Raw genomic sequence first — 16,460 nt, forward strand, 5'->3', positions numbered from 1 at the left:
CTATTTAATTGGTAAATTTCTTTCGACTTATCTGACGTGTATGTTTCAGAAATTTGTCGACGGAAGCAAAGAGATAATTTGTAATGCTTGTAGAGAAAAACTGAATGCAGCGTTACAATTTAAGACGATGTGTTGGAGTACTGACAACACAATTAATCTGTATATGGATTGCCAGAAAACGTTACGGCTGGATATAAGAGAAGTTTATATGAAATCAAAAGCAAGTGAGCTGTTAACAGATGTTTCGTACGACCAAAAAATATGTCGATTGTGTTTGCAACTAGCAAATAGTGAATTTAGACGCATACTAGAAGAGGAACTCGATATTATTGAGAAATTCATTCCGGAAATGGTATAAATATTAACTACGTGCGTTATTTACAGCTTCAAAAATTGTATTTTGTAGAACATAAACATCGTCAAAGATCCCGTTGTATGTAAACTGTGCTTCGATTCTCTGTGTGCTCACAACAGTTTTCTAAAAGGTTGCTTAGAAGTGGAGGATAAAATTAGAATCTTTTCTGATAGTTCAACCAGAAAGGGACAAGCACATGCATCCTCATCTGATTTATGTATTAAGACGGAAAACATGGACGAAGAATCCGATATAAAAAATATGGAAATACCAATCAAAACGGAATTTGTTGAGGTGAAATCTGAAGTATGTGAAGATGGGAGGTAAGAAAGAGTTAGCTTAATTTGAAAGTTGAGTAAATCATTTTGGGTAGTTATAGCATAGAACTCTCAAACCGTCACAAAGTTAACCTAAAAATTTAACCAATTTATACCGATATAGAGATATATATACTACATAAAATGAGAATTACATTGCTTTTTATTCAGTATAAAAAACTTTACTTTACTTTATTTATGTGCATAAATTTATGCACAAAATTAAGTTAAGTTCAGTTTTTTTGTTTCAAAAGTTAGGTTAGGTCGAGTTGTTTTTTATATTACATAAAAAATGATGGACCGCCAGAGGGCAGCGTAATCAACGCCATCAGTGCTAAGAAAGCATGCTATGAAAAGAGGCAAGTTAATTACTTAAACTGTTGTAATTCGATCATAATTTTGCTGTTTCTTATTAGAGGGCGCCACTTGCAGCATTTCCCATGTCTTTAAAATGTCAACTTTTTTGCTTCTTGGTATATCTCCCTCTTTGATATTTTTTTAAGTTTCCCATATTTACGTAAAAAGGGGTAATTTTTCCTAAATCTTGTCCAATTGTATCATTTTCATAGTATTCATTTGGATGTATAGAAGCTGAGGTATTGCGTAGGAAGTGACAATATGTTTGTGTCATAGGTACAAATATGGAGTTTATACACTCCATAGATCTACCTTTCTGAAGCATGTAATAGCCAGTAGATGGCCTCACTGGAAATACCTATTTTTGAAAAATCCTAATTACAATTTTTACTTTGTTTTTCAAGTTTTTTCTCTTGTATTCTTTTGTTGAATTTCCAAGGGTTTTCACTTAATTTATTGTCATAATCATCATGATAAAATTGAAATAATGCCATGTACAGGCTGGTCCTTTTTCGATGGGAATTCAGGGTATTTCAGAAACTACTAAAGATATGATCAATCTGACACCATATTCTCGAACTCAATTTCCATGGCAATCTTGACTGTCAGATCGGATTTTTGCTATCTTCATTTGTTTCTGAGTTACAGGGCGTTTCTTGTTATTGCGACACTATACGGAAATCGTAGCTGATCATGGCCTAAAAAAATAGAGATTTTTTTCCGCTTTTCAGCAGTATATCACATGCTATAGTTATTTTTATAAACACGGGAGATACGGGGTGTTTTATATATAAATTATATATTTTGTTCCTTTTTAATATGACCGGCTATGAAAATACAGATAAAACTATAATTTTTACTTTTACAAAAGTCATCTGTTGTAAAAATATGACATTTATTTTAAATGCACAACATATATTCGTGTGATAATATAATACTAACGAAATTTTAGGAGATAGGTGGATAGGAACAAACGGACCGATCAGATGGCCAGCTAGATTACCTGATTTGAGTCCCTTGGACTTTTTCCTTTGAGGTTTTCTAAAAGACATTATATTTAAAATTCCTTTTAATAATATTTCAAATACCTATACATTTAATGAATGCTACCCGAAGCATTGCCAGAAGATGCGCGAAATGTGTGACAGTTGAGGGACGGCAATTTGAACATTTAACTACCATTTTTGAAAGTTTTTATTGATGTAGGTACTTACTATTGTTTAATTTACGTTTAATATTGTAACTTCAGTTGAAGTGGAATAAAAATTTGAAAACTCTGTCTTTTCTTATCTGTAATATATATTTTAAATAAACGTCATATTTTTACAACAGATGACTTTTGTAAAAGTAAGAATTATAGTTTTGTATGTATTTTCATAGCCAGCCATATTAAAATGTAAAAAAGGATTGAATGTATATATAAAACGCCCCGTATTTTCTGTGTTTGGAAAAATAACTATAGCATGTGGTATATTGCTGAAAAGCAAAAAAAAATCTCCATTTTTTTAGGTCATAACCAGCTACGATTTCCATTTAAAAAATTATAACTTTGGGTCATAACTCCGGAATCTTAAGACCTACTAAAAATCTAATACTGGCATTCAATTCTACGCCAAAGAAGAATCTTGAGCAGTTTTCACTTTAACTCTAACTTATTTAACAAATGAGATACAGACATGTTCAAAAGTGTCACAATAACGCCCTGTAATTCAGAAACAATTGAAGATAGCAAATTTCCGATCGGACAGTCGAGTTTGCCATGAAAATCGAGCTCGAGAACGTGGTGTCAGATTTATCATATCTTTAGTAGTTTCTGAGATACCCTGAAATCCCATCGAAAATGGACCAACCTGTACAGTTCTGACACTTATAAATACATCATCTGGTATTACATATAACCCGTTAAAATTAAAACCTCGCTTTGGAAAATACTCTGTATATGCAATTTTTTCAGTGACACACTGCTGCAGAGTTCCGATATTGTACAATTCGAGGAGAGTGACTGTAAAGATGCAGAAAAGGATGGTTGTAAACACGAGAATATATCGGAGAATGAATGTAACATGAAAACCAAACAGGAGCACAAAGTATTGTTCAAAAGTGATAAAAGTATTTACGAAACTGGATGCAACAGCTGTTTTACGTCACACTGTGCAAAACAAGAAAACAATTTGGAAGTGCATAAATGTGAATTATGTGAGTATGAAACTGTAAATAAGAAATTACTTCGGAGGCATGTGCTGAGGCATAACCAGACGTACAGTTGTAACGAATGCGATTTCCAAACTAAATACAAGAATTATATCAAACAGCACCAACAGACACATAAAGATCCTTCTCAAGTTCAAATGTACAGGTGTAATGAATGCGATTTCGAAACTAAATACAGGGAAAATATCAAACCACACCAACTGACACATAAAGATCCTTCCCAGGTTCAAACATACAGGTGTAATGACTGCGATTTCCAGACCAAATACAGGAGAACTATCAAACAGCACCAACTGAAACATAAAGATTCTTCGCAGGTTCAAATGTACAGGTGCAACGACTGCGATTACGAAACCAAATATAAGAATAATATCAAACTGCACCAACGGAAACATAAAGATCCCTCACAGGTCGAAATGTACAAGTGCAACGACTGCCAATACGAAACTAAATATAAGAATAATATTAAAAAGCACCAACTGACGCATAAAGATCCTTCTCAAGTTGAAGTGTACAGATGTAACGACTGCGATTACGAAACTAAATCCGAGAGTCACATCAAACGACACCAACTGAAACATAAAGATTCTTCGCAGATTCAAATGTATGGGTGTAACGATTGCGATTACAAAACTAAATCAACGGGTGATCTCAAAAGGCACCAACTGAAACATAAAGATCCTTGGCAGGTTCAAATGTACAAGTGTAACGACTGCGACTACGAAACTAAATACAAGTATGATATCAAGAGGCACCAGCAGTCACATAAAGATCCCTCGCAGGTTCAGATGTACAGATGTAACGACTGCGATTTTGAAACTAAATACAAGAAGAATATCAAAAAGCACCAACTGAAACATAAGGATTCTTCGCAGGTGGAGATGTACAGGTGCAATGACTGCGATTACGAAACTAAATACAAGTATAATATCAAAAAGCACCAACTGAAACATAAAGATTCGTCGCAGGTGTAGATGTACAGGTGTAACGACTGTTAACGACCAAATGTAAGGAATCTTTGAGGCTTCAATTGATGCATAAAAAAATGAAATGTTTGCATGTATGAATTACTTGCATTGTGCAAAATATTGTCAAAAATGGATAACGATCGTAAATATTGGAAGAATGTAAAACATAACACCTCCCTTGAAAAACGTCGGTTGAGACACAAAAACCTGATGAATGCAATAGATCATTCCATGTAGACAGCACTTTTCAAAATATACAGGGTGATTTATTGACAGTGGAAAATCCGAAAGCTGAAGATACTACACGTGAAATGATGACCATTGGCCCAAACATGCCTTATACAAAAGTTGATAATTTCCGAAATACAGGGTGTTGAAAGATAAAATTTTAAATCGTTTTTTTATTATTCTGAAAATATGTAGGTTAGGAACTTGAAAATTTGTGAAACTATATTTTTTTAAGCGACGAATAAGATGCGTTTTGCAATTTCAAAGTTGCTCATAGAGAGCGCCATTTACGACCAATTTTACCGAAAATTTAGTTAATAACTTTACCCTGAATGTCTAACATGAAACTTGATTCAAAACCTAAAAGAGCAATCATTTTTCCATTAATTACGTACTCTTGTTTCATTTCGGTATCTCGATCCGTTTTCGAGAAAAACGGATTTAACGAACACTATGTTTTGATAATACGAGAAATTAAAAGCGAAACAAACTAAACTGCGTCTAGTCGACTGTGTCTCATAAAACAAAATATCATCTCCGCCATAGCAACCCGGTAAATAATGACAGAGCTGTCAAATGAATAATCATAGACTATTTAGAAATTTGTACTATCGCTTAGGCGAAACAGGATCCTTCCGTCTGAAATGTAGTAACAGCGCTCCAAAAAGTATTTCGGTTGAGCAGGAAGAGGAAGTTTTGGTTAGAGTGACCGAAAATCCAGGTATAAGTACACGTCTTTTACGTACTGCAACACGGCTTAGTCAGCTTACGATTTGAATTCTAAAAAAGGAAAAATTATATCCAGTTCATTTTAGCGTTGTACAAAATTTGTTGCCTCAAGATTTTCCTGCCTGTCTACATTTTGCCTATTTTTTACAAGAACAGGAGGCCAAGGATCCTACTTTTTTCGAGAAAATCTTATTTACGGATGAGGCGACATTTACTCGCCGTGGAGTATTTAATTGGCGAAATAAACATTTGTGGGACTCTGAGAATCCGTATAGTGTGAAAACAAGACACTTCCAATACGAATTTAAAGTGAATGTTTGGTGCGGTGTACCTAACTGACAATTTTTTGTTAGACCTTTTGTACTTCCTCCTAATTTAAATAGCCAACTGTATTTAAATTTTCTTCAACAAAATTTGGCCATATTCCTTGAAGAAGTTGCACTTTATTTAACAACAGAGCTCTACCGCATTTTTCTCGACCAGTGTGTGCGTATTTAGATGCAGTTTTTCCAAATCGTTGGATTGACTGTGGAAGCATTTTTGCTTGGTCACCCAGAAGTCCGGACTTCAATCCTCTTGATTTCTCTGTTTGGTCTTGAATGAAAGATATCATTTACAAAGAATTTGTCGGTTCGTATGAAGAGTTGTGGCAAAGAGTACAAATCGCTGCCAACGAAGTCAGACCCAATCCCAATATGTTGTTTCGAACGTTGTGTTAAAGTGTATCAGTGGTGGATTGTTCGAACAATTACTTTAAATGATTGTTACGTATTTCATTTGTTTTTGTTAATTGTTGTAATAACATGAAAAAACACTTGGTTTGTTTCGCTTTTAATTTCTCGTATTATCAAAACACTGTTTGTTAAATCCATTTTTCAGATTCGTAACGGATCGAGATATCGAAATTAAACAAGAATACATAAATTAATGGAAAAATGATTTTGAATCAAGTTTCATGTTAGATATACAGGGTAAAAAGTTATTAACCAAATTTTCAGTAAAATTGGTTGTAAGTGGCGCCATCTATGAGCAACGCTGAAATTGCAACACGCATGTTATTCGTCGCTTGAAAAAAAATATAGTTTCACAAATTTTCAAGTTTCTAACCTACATATTTTCAGAATAATCGCAAAAAAAACGATTTAAAATTTTAACTTTCAACACCCTGTATTTCCGAAATTATCAACTTTCAAATAAGGCATGTTTGCGCCAATGGTCGCCATTGTTAATGAATCAGCCTGTATATCCAAATAGATGAATTTTAAACAAATTTATATCCGTAATATACGTAATTTAAAAAAAAAACTTGCTCACATAAAAATATGTGCATATTTCAGAATTACCCTGAATCCTAAATATTTATAATTTTGATTTAATTCTTGTTTGTTTGTAGAGGGAATGGGGTTACAACAAGTGTGAAAGAACAGTATTTTTAACACTGTTAAAACTCCTTTACATTTTATTAGTTATTTAACACCTAGGAATAAGTTTTAGACCTTATTATAGTTTTTGTATTGTATGCTTAAATGAACTAAATAAAATTTAACTAGTGGAGCACCATTCTCTATCAGAACACTATTCCTGTTTTTATCATTTATTATAGCACTTCAGCAGGAGGTCTTTCTTCTGAAATATACAGTGTGTCCCCGTACTCTTGTAAACTTTTTTATTGTCGATTTTTCGAGAAAATGTTGTTCTTACAAAAAGTTTGGCTTATCTTGGGAAGCCACAGGCAGTAATCAAATCTATAATTTTAATCAAACATGGCAATCAAAAAATTTCAAAATGTGAAATTTTCCCCAAGCATAGTGCCTTTAATTTTTGTTCATATTTCAGACTACTTTGATTTCAATTTCGAAAAGGGCAATTGTCTTTTCGGGCATGCCCTTTTCAATGGAACACCCTGTATATTATCACAAATTTGGATTCTACGTCAATTTTTAGGTGAACTGTTATAAAGGTATTTTTAAAGTTAACCTTTTTGATATATTTAATTTTTTTCAAAATAAATCAAAAAAGCAGTGCCTAATTCAAAAAGATGTGTATTTTACAATAATAAATTTAGAGCGATAAAATTTATAGGGGACATAACTAAGACTCTAAGCTTCCCTGCCATAATTTCAAAATGACTTTATTTCGTACAGGGTGGTAGAAATTTAATGCCGAATTTAGTCAACTTTAAACCATCTGAACTTATTTTTTTTAAATGGAACACCATGTATATTTTTGCGCAACCTGATGAACAATTTTATTCTCTTTCGAATAGTATAATGGTTTCTGGTTTTCAAGGCATTTACTGTTTTTCGTGCAGTCAACGGATATCGCATGATTTCTTGCGAGGATGGCTGTGAAATTTTTAGTGGAACTTCAAAACAAGCACCTAGTCTGTCACCAGTTTATTGCTGTCAACTTAACACATACAGTGAATGTTTATTTGAGTATTATTTATTGTTAAATAATGGAAAACGTTTATTCAAGTGCTGACATTCTAAATAATTTCTATTTGTTACATACACATCTGAAATAATTAAAAATGGGATATACAGGGTGATTCATAAATGGTGACTAAAAATGAAATCTCATATTCTTTATTGAATTTTAAGGGGGTCTTTCCTATAAATTCATGTGTTTAATTTCAAATTATTTCTCTTACTAGTTTTTAAATTATTTAAAAAAATTGATAACGAGTTTAACACCCTGTATCTTTTTAACGCGCCGCGCCATTATTCCATAGCTAGAAATTGGCCTCAATGATTTGGGATCGAGGGGGATTATCCCTCTTTATCCTGCCTCATCTCGTGTAGGCCTGGACAGCCTTCGTAGGTGGGCCCCATCCGTCGTCTACCCCGACCGCAAATGCGGCCGGTGTAGGCGCTTTGTGGGACCTCCTTTTGTCCTGGCTGGGCCCCGCCGGCTAGGGCCCTTTCTTCTGGCGCTCTTCTTGCTTCGCCGGCTCGTCTGTGTAAACCCCGGGGGTAGTGTCATGTTTATGTGTGGTATGGTTGGGTGGGGTAGTGCGGCTATGCAGCCTGGGATGCGCTTTGGTAGGTGGCCCTTAGCCTAGCGCGGGAGATACCGACTCGTCACTAAAACGGACACCGCCATTTGTAAAGGAGTAGGTTGTAGAGGACGTACAAAAAAAATTAATATGTTTTGTCAGCAAATAGTAACATAGCAATTAGAGAGTAAATTTTATTATTCTTGTTCATCCGAGAATACAAGAAGAAGAAGAAGAACAATAACTGTCCATCACCATCTTTTTGTTGAGGTTAAATGACCAACAGAAGTTGTGAATTTTGTATTTACATTTCAAAGAAAATTGTTGTAATGGCTGGTGTTCAAGAAACTTCGTGTAGACTTTGCCTTAAAACTGTAATCGATAAAGGTTTTGCATTAATAGACGACGCTATTAGAGATATTTTAGATTTTCTTTTGCCAAGAGTGGTAAGTCGGTGAAAGATATTACTTTCAACTATTTCAATTCCTACACCTCTTAGCAATATCAAAATTTCTATACCGGGTTAACAAGAATCGTTATTTTATGCCGTAGTTTCTTTCTGTTTGGTTAAAGTTGCATATATTTCAGAAAATTGATGGTGTGAGCAAGGTTATATGTAATGCTTGCAGAGGAAAATTATATGCGGCGTTAGAATTTAAGTCAACTTGTCTGAATACGGATCACGCAATTATTCCATATGTGGATTGTGAAAAAATGTTACAGCTCGACATAAAGGAAGTGTACACGAAGGAAAAGGGAAGCGAGTCAGTGGATATTTCAGATAGTCAGAGAATATGTCGATTGTGTATGCACTTAGTGAAAAGTGAGTTTATGTGCATACGTGAAGAGGAACTTGAAGCTATTGAGAAATTGGCCCCTCAAATGGTATGAAATGTATTAAATACTTACATTTACTGCAATTAGAAAAAATTTTGCTTTGCAGAATATAAACATCATCAAAGATCCTGTCGTATGTATGGAATGCTTCCATTCTCTGTGCACTCACAACAGTTTCTTAAAAGATTGTTTAGATGTAGAGAAAAAAGTTAAAGGCATTTTTGATAGTCCAATCACAGAGATTCCAACAGATACGTCACCATCTGATTCATCTATTAAGACTGAAAACCTGGACAAAGTGTTCGATATTAACGAGATGGAAATGTCAATCAAAACTGAATGTATCGACATAAAATCAGAAGATGAGGAAAGGAGGTAAGGAAGTACTATTTTAACATTAATTTAAAAATTGGCACAGTGCGTGGTCATGGTTCTGTCACGATATATGCAATTAATTGGGTGCATAAATATGTAAAATTTTTAATTCATAATATTAGCGTGTTACCAAAAAAAGTATTGTAATAAATTGTAGGCCTACATTGGCTATAAACAATGTTGCAAATATTTTTGGACAATGATAGTTTGGTTAACAAATTGCTTGGAAAAAGTAAATCTTGACAGAACAATCAGTATGACTTTTGATCGGATGTGCGTATAAAAGACTCTATACTAGATTTCACTAAAAAACTCATTTAATGCATATAAATAAACGATCGGCATGTTTTTAAGTTCTTCGAGGGAAAATGTCCATTTATCGAAATTTCAATAAAAATGTTAAGATTGTTTTGTAAATGTTCTCACATTAAAATTGAATAAACTTATTTGTGTGTCTTGTTGCCTATTTAATCTGGCTTAGATTGAGGTCCTGATTTTCTTGGCTGGATGGACTTCCTAATATTTTGCTGTGAATCTGTGCGGTTGTATTTAGTTATAAGAATCACGTTAATTACTTGTGAACGTACCATTTTCTTAATGAGAATTATTTTGTCTGTTCTCTGTGAAGATACCCAATGAGCTTGTCTAACCACCAAGACCTGATAAGCTTATGTCACACTCGGTTCATAATCTTTTCCTTTTCTTTTAGAAGCACACGGATTGTGGAAAACGTGATGTGTTCTGTTCTTACATAACAGTCTGAAATAATACTTAAATAAACGCTCTACTTGTTTCACCTACATAAAAACTTTCTCTTCAAATGGAAATGATTCAGTTAGAGTGCAGCGATATTTTCAAAGATAAATATCAGAAATTTTCATTAATAGAATTTTATGAGTCTTCCACTGACAGTTTCAGTCCCACATAAGAACCCACACAAAGTTTCTAAATCATGATGTTTTAACACAACTTGCCTCTGTGCCAAATTACTTTGTTTTGCCGCTAAAAGACGTCCAAGTTGATAAACAATGATATGTTTTTGTCCATATAATTCTGGAACACTTTGCCCGATTCAAATAAAATTTGTTGTGCTGGTACTTGTGTGAATATCTCATTGGACATAGTAACAAAATTACATTAGCAGATATCTGAAAAATACCCACACTCCTAAGTAAATACGCTTATATATCTTTTGCAGGTAACATTACGACTCAAGTTCTTATTTTATTATTATTATTATTATCTTTTCCAGAATTTCTAATTATGAGCATTTTCTTAATTATCACTTATTTATTTCATGATAAAATTGAATTAATGCCATGTATAGTTCTGACACTGCATTGAGCATTACCTATAACCCCTTAATATTAAAGGCTTGCATTTGAAAATATCCTGTATATGCAATTTTTTCAGCGACACACTGCTACAGAGGTCCCATAATGAACCATGTGAGAACAGTGATGGTAAAGATGGGGAAGACGATAGATGTAAACTTGAGAATGGATCATCAAACAAATCTAATACGCAAGCCAAGCAGGAGCGCAATGTGTTGCATAGATGTGATAAAAGTATTTACGAAACTGGAAGTGATATCTGTCCTATGGCACATTGTGGGAGACACAAGAAAGATTCAGAAGTGTACAAGTGCGAAACGTGCGAGTTTGAAACTGAAAATAAAAAACTGCTTCAAAGGCACCAATTGGGACATAAAGATTCTTCGCCGGTTCAAATGTACAAGTGTAACGACTGTGATTTTAAAACAAAATATAGGAGCTGTTTAAAAAAGCACCAACTGAAACATAAAGATCCTCCACAGGTGCAAATGTACAAGTGTAACCACTGCAATTACGAAACTGTATACAAGGATTATATGAAGCGGCATCAACTGCAGCATAAAAATTCTTCGCAGGTCCAGATGTACAGGTGTAATGACTGCGATTTCCAGACCAAATACAAGAATTATATCAAACCACACCAACTGAAACATAAAGATTCTTCACAGGTGCAAATGTACAAGTGTAACCATTGCAATTGCCAAACTGTATACAAGGGTAATATGAAGCAGCATCAACTGAACCATAAAGATCCTTCACAGGTCCAAACATACAAGTGCAATGACTGCGATTTCCAGACCAAATACAAAAGTGATATCAAAAAGCACCAACTGAAACATAAAGATCCTTCGCAGGTTCAAATGTACAGATGTAACAACTGTGATTATGAAAGTAAATACAAAGGTGATATCAAAAAGCACCAACTGAAACATAAAGATCATTCGCAGGTCCAAACATACAAGTGTAATGATTGCGATTTCCAGACCAAATACAAGAATCATATCAAACGGCATCAACTGAAACATAAAGATCCTTCGCAGGTTCAAATGTACAGGTGTAATGACTGCGATTAGAAACTAAGTACAGGTATGATATTAAATTTCACCAGCTGAAACATAAGAATCTCTTGCAGGCCCAAACATACAAGTGTAACAACTGCAGTTACGAAAGTAAATACAGGAATTATATCAAAAAATACCAAACTGACGCATAGGGATCCCTCTCAGGACAAGAGATACAAGTGTAATGACTGTGATTATAAAAGTAAATACGAGTGCCATTAACCCTTTCACTGCTCCAGACGTATATATTCGCTAAAAATTTATAGGGCTCAAACTGCTCCATACGGATAAATTCGCATGAATAGTTAAATGGGATCAGGCTGCTCAAACCATATATATTCGCAACCGTGCGCATAGTGACTCGGTTATTGCAGTTGGTAAGGCGAATTTTTGCGGGCGAGCTTATACCGATTGTGACAAATATTTTTATGGAAAGAGGTACTGGTAATAGTACCAAGATTGTACATGTTTCTTTCAGTATCTATTTAGTACATATACTGTATTTTATTCAAAATAAAATCGTAAAATTTATCGTAAATCGTAATTTAACACAACATAATGTAAAACTATAAGTGGTCTAACTGCTCCAGACGTATATATTCGCACGCGATAAACAATTGCGCACGGCGCGGTAGCTACGTTCAGACGTATTGCGCAGCGAAAGGGTTAAACAGCACTAACTGAAACATAAAGATCCTTCGCAAGTCCAAACATACAGGTGTAAAGACTGCAATTACAAAACTAAATACAAGGATAATCTGAAAAAGCACCAACTGAAACACAAACATTCTTTCCAGGTTTAGATGAAACTAAATACAAGAAAATAAATTATGCATTAGAAATTGGAGCCGGAATGGTAAAAAGCCTAACCTAAACAAAATTAGAACTTGAAACGTAATAGGAATGTAGCATAACTAGGGCCCTCTATGAAATATTAAAAAAAAAATAAAAATAGACCAGCATATTTGGAGTCCTCAAAAACCCCGGAATACCAAATTCCATACAAATATTTCACACCGTTTGGAAATTTTCGTAAAAATTTTATTTTGTCGTTCTTTATCTCGAAAACAAATAAAACATAATGATCCTTCGCAGGTTCAAACGTATAGGTGTAACGACTGCAATTCCGAAACTAGATACAAAAATAATTTCAAACGGCACCAACTGAAACATAGAGATCATTCTCAGGTTCAGGTGTGTATCAGGTGTAATGACTGCAATTACAAAACTAAATACAAGGATACATTAAAACAAATTAGACCAGCATATTTAGGGTCCTCAAAAACCCCGAAATACCAAATTTCATAAAAATATTTCACACAGTTGGAAATTTTGTAAAAAATCCTATTTTAAAAATTTTATTTTGTCGCTCTGTATCTCGAAAAGAAGTGGAGATAGACATATAGTTCATAATACAAAATAAAAAAATCTTATTTTTGACGTACTATCACCCCATGTATTTACGGAGATCTTTCTGAAACAGATTAAGGTCAGGGTATTCCGGGGTTCGCTTTATAAATTCGTTCGCCCACGTAGTGCAATGATAAACACGATATTATAAATTGTTAATAAAATAATGAATAAATTACTGTAAATTGTTTTTAGTAAAAGTCTCAAATTTATATTTTCGAGAAAGCTTTTTGATATATTGAATTCTAGAAATATATGTACATATAACTTGGGTCTTACAGCTCCATCACAAATCAAGGTTACATATTTTCATTCCTAGACGAAGGAAAAAATTATTTACTAAACTAAAAAGACAATAATATTCGTCTAATCGATACAGGCAGAAAAACTAGTGAGGGGCAGAATCGAGTAGTTTTAAGAATCGAGAACTCGGTTCTCGAATACTTTTAAGAATCGAATGATTATCCGAGAACTAAGTACCGGACAGAAGGCTAGACATTGGATGATGAACTTTATGATGAATATAGGCGGGGAGGTCTAGATTTAGAGTTTTATATACGTATAAACTTTTGTGTACAATTATTTAAAGTTGCGCTGTTATTAAATACATTTGCAAAATAAATTTATTATTTCGAAATGTTCTTTTATTTCCAATAAATATCTTTAAAATCATAAACAATATGTGCGCAAATATATAGGATACCTGAAATTCTTTGTGTTAACGAGTCACTCGTTGAATTAAGTTAATGCTATTTGACAACCACCAGAACTAAAGGTATTCAATTCTTCTGATTCATTCGATATGCTAAATCAGTAGCTGATTTCAATTCATTCAAATATTTTCGGCACTTAAGAACTCACATCTCGTATGATATTTGCCGGGTAACCTTGCAAACATCGAGAAACGTTGATTGAAATATTTCAGTCAATGTGAGAACCAAAAGTAATTAAATTTTTTTTTTTAATAAATAGCATCTGAAGGAATTCGCCAAATTCGGATTTTTCCAAATATCTTCTCAGCCATGACGTTTTTTCAAAAAATAAAAGTAACATTTAATGAGGATCATAAAACTGCACATCTTCCCTTATGTAAGCTTTTTTGTATCTCTGTTACTTTCCCAGATCCCTACACTAAACATCGAAGATAATTCACCCTGTATAACTATTTTAGATTGCAGTTCATTCATTGAAAAAATTAATTTAACGCGTGGTAGATACATGTCATAAATAACAAACAAATTAAAATAATCATTAGTATAACTTAAACGATCCCCAGACATTTTTATTTAAATTTTCGACAAAAACTAGTCAGACAACAATAATTTAATAAATTCAATTTTTTTTGGAGTGTCTCTGGTCATAGCCAATTTGATAACAGGTCTGATATGTGAAAAACTGACCAAAAAGTAGAAAATTGCAAATATCTCTAAAAGTAGTAATGGCAACCCTAACAATACTTACANCAATTATTTAAAGTTGCGCTGTTATTAAATACATTTGCAAAATAAATTTATTATTTCGAAATGTTCTTTTATTTCCAATAAATATCTTTAAAATCATAAACAATATGTGCGCAAATATATAGGATACCTGAAATTCTTTGTGTTAACGAGTCACTCGTTGAATTAAGTTAATGCTATTTGACAACCACCAGAACTAAAGGTATTCAATTCTTCTGATTCATTCGATATGCTAAATCAGTAGCTGATTTCAATTCATTCAAATATTTTCGGCACTTAAGAACTCACATCTCGTATGATATTTGCCGGGTAACCTTGCAAACATCGAGAAACGTTGATTGAAATATTTCAGTCAATGTGAGAACCAAAAGTAATTAAATTTTTTTTTTTAATAAATAGCATCTGAAGGAATTCGCCAAATTCGGATTTTTCCAAATATCTTCTCAGCCATGACGTTTTTTCAAAAAATAAAAGTAACATTTAATGAGGATCATAAAACTGCACATCTTCCCTTATGTAAGCTTTTTTGTATCTCTGTTACTTTCCCAGATCCCTACACTAAACATCGAAGATAATTCACCCTGTATAACTATTTTAGATTGCAGTTCATTCATTGAAAAAATTAATTTAACGCGTGGTAGATACATGTCATAAATAACAAACAAATTAAAATAATCATTAGTATAACTTAAACGATCCCCAGACATTTTTATTTAAATTTTCGACAAAAACTAGTCAGACAACAATAATTTAATAAATTCAATTTTTTTTGGAGTGTCTCTGGTCATAGCCAATTTGATAACAGGTCTGATATGTGAAAAACTGACCAAAAAGTAGAAAATTGCAAATATCTCTAAAAGTAGTAATGGCAACCCTAACAATACTTACATGGCTTGAAAGAAAATTTCAATCTGAATACGACAGATTAAAAATACAAGGTGTTCCATTTAAGTTAATAAAGTTGTAGCTGTTTGAAGTTATCAAAATGTAACAGCAAAAATGAACCACCTAGTATTAAATGTTTTAATTTGTTGTTATACCATAATTTAGTGTTACCTATGCCCTTTACAGGTACCAAAAATCCACATGATATCACTCTCCTGAAGAGAGTTGCTAGCATCTCCGCGGACCGCCGCGCCATTATTCTATGGCTAGAAATTGGCCTCAATGATTTGGGATCGAGGGGGATTATCCCTCTTTATCCTGCCTCATCTCGTGTAGGCCTGGACAGCCTTCGTAGGTGGGCCCCATNGCACTTAAGAACTCACATCTCGTATGATATTTGTCGGGTAACCTTGCAAACATCGAGAAACGTTGATTGAAATATTTCAGTCAATGTGAGAACCAAAAGTAATTTAAAATTAAAACAGTACACCCAAGATCCAGAAAAATAAAATTGTGTGTCATTTATTAAAAAAGTTTTTGAATGTGAACATTTGAAATTTTGCATAAATTTAATTTGATGTGATAATTTCCCTAACAATCCCTAATCATTTACTAGAACTTGTAAGGGCTGTAAGTGAAAAGTATATTGATGTGAGAATAAATCATAAAGTCAAAATATTTAATTCAGTAAAATCTACCAAAAGACAAATATTAAATAAACTAACTGTTTAAAGGACAATAGATATATTTAAATTATTTTGTACTTTTATTTAATATGAACAAGACATTAAAGTATATTATTTTAAGAATTCCAAACTGGAAACAGGAATATTTGTCGTAAGTGTAAAAAATATGTCTCAATCTGGATCTGTTCAAAATATTTGAAGACATTAACCGCGAATGCAGTTAAGAGCTCGCCCTCTGACGGTGACAAG

The sequence above is a fragment of the Anoplophora glabripennis genome, unplaced genomic scaffold, assembly GCF_000390285.2.
Source record: "Anoplophora glabripennis isolate ALB-LARVAE unplaced genomic scaffold, Agla_2.0 scaffold446, whole genome shotgun sequence".
NCBI classification, from domain to species: domain Eukaryota; kingdom Metazoa; phylum Arthropoda; class Insecta; order Coleoptera; family Cerambycidae; genus Anoplophora; species Anoplophora glabripennis.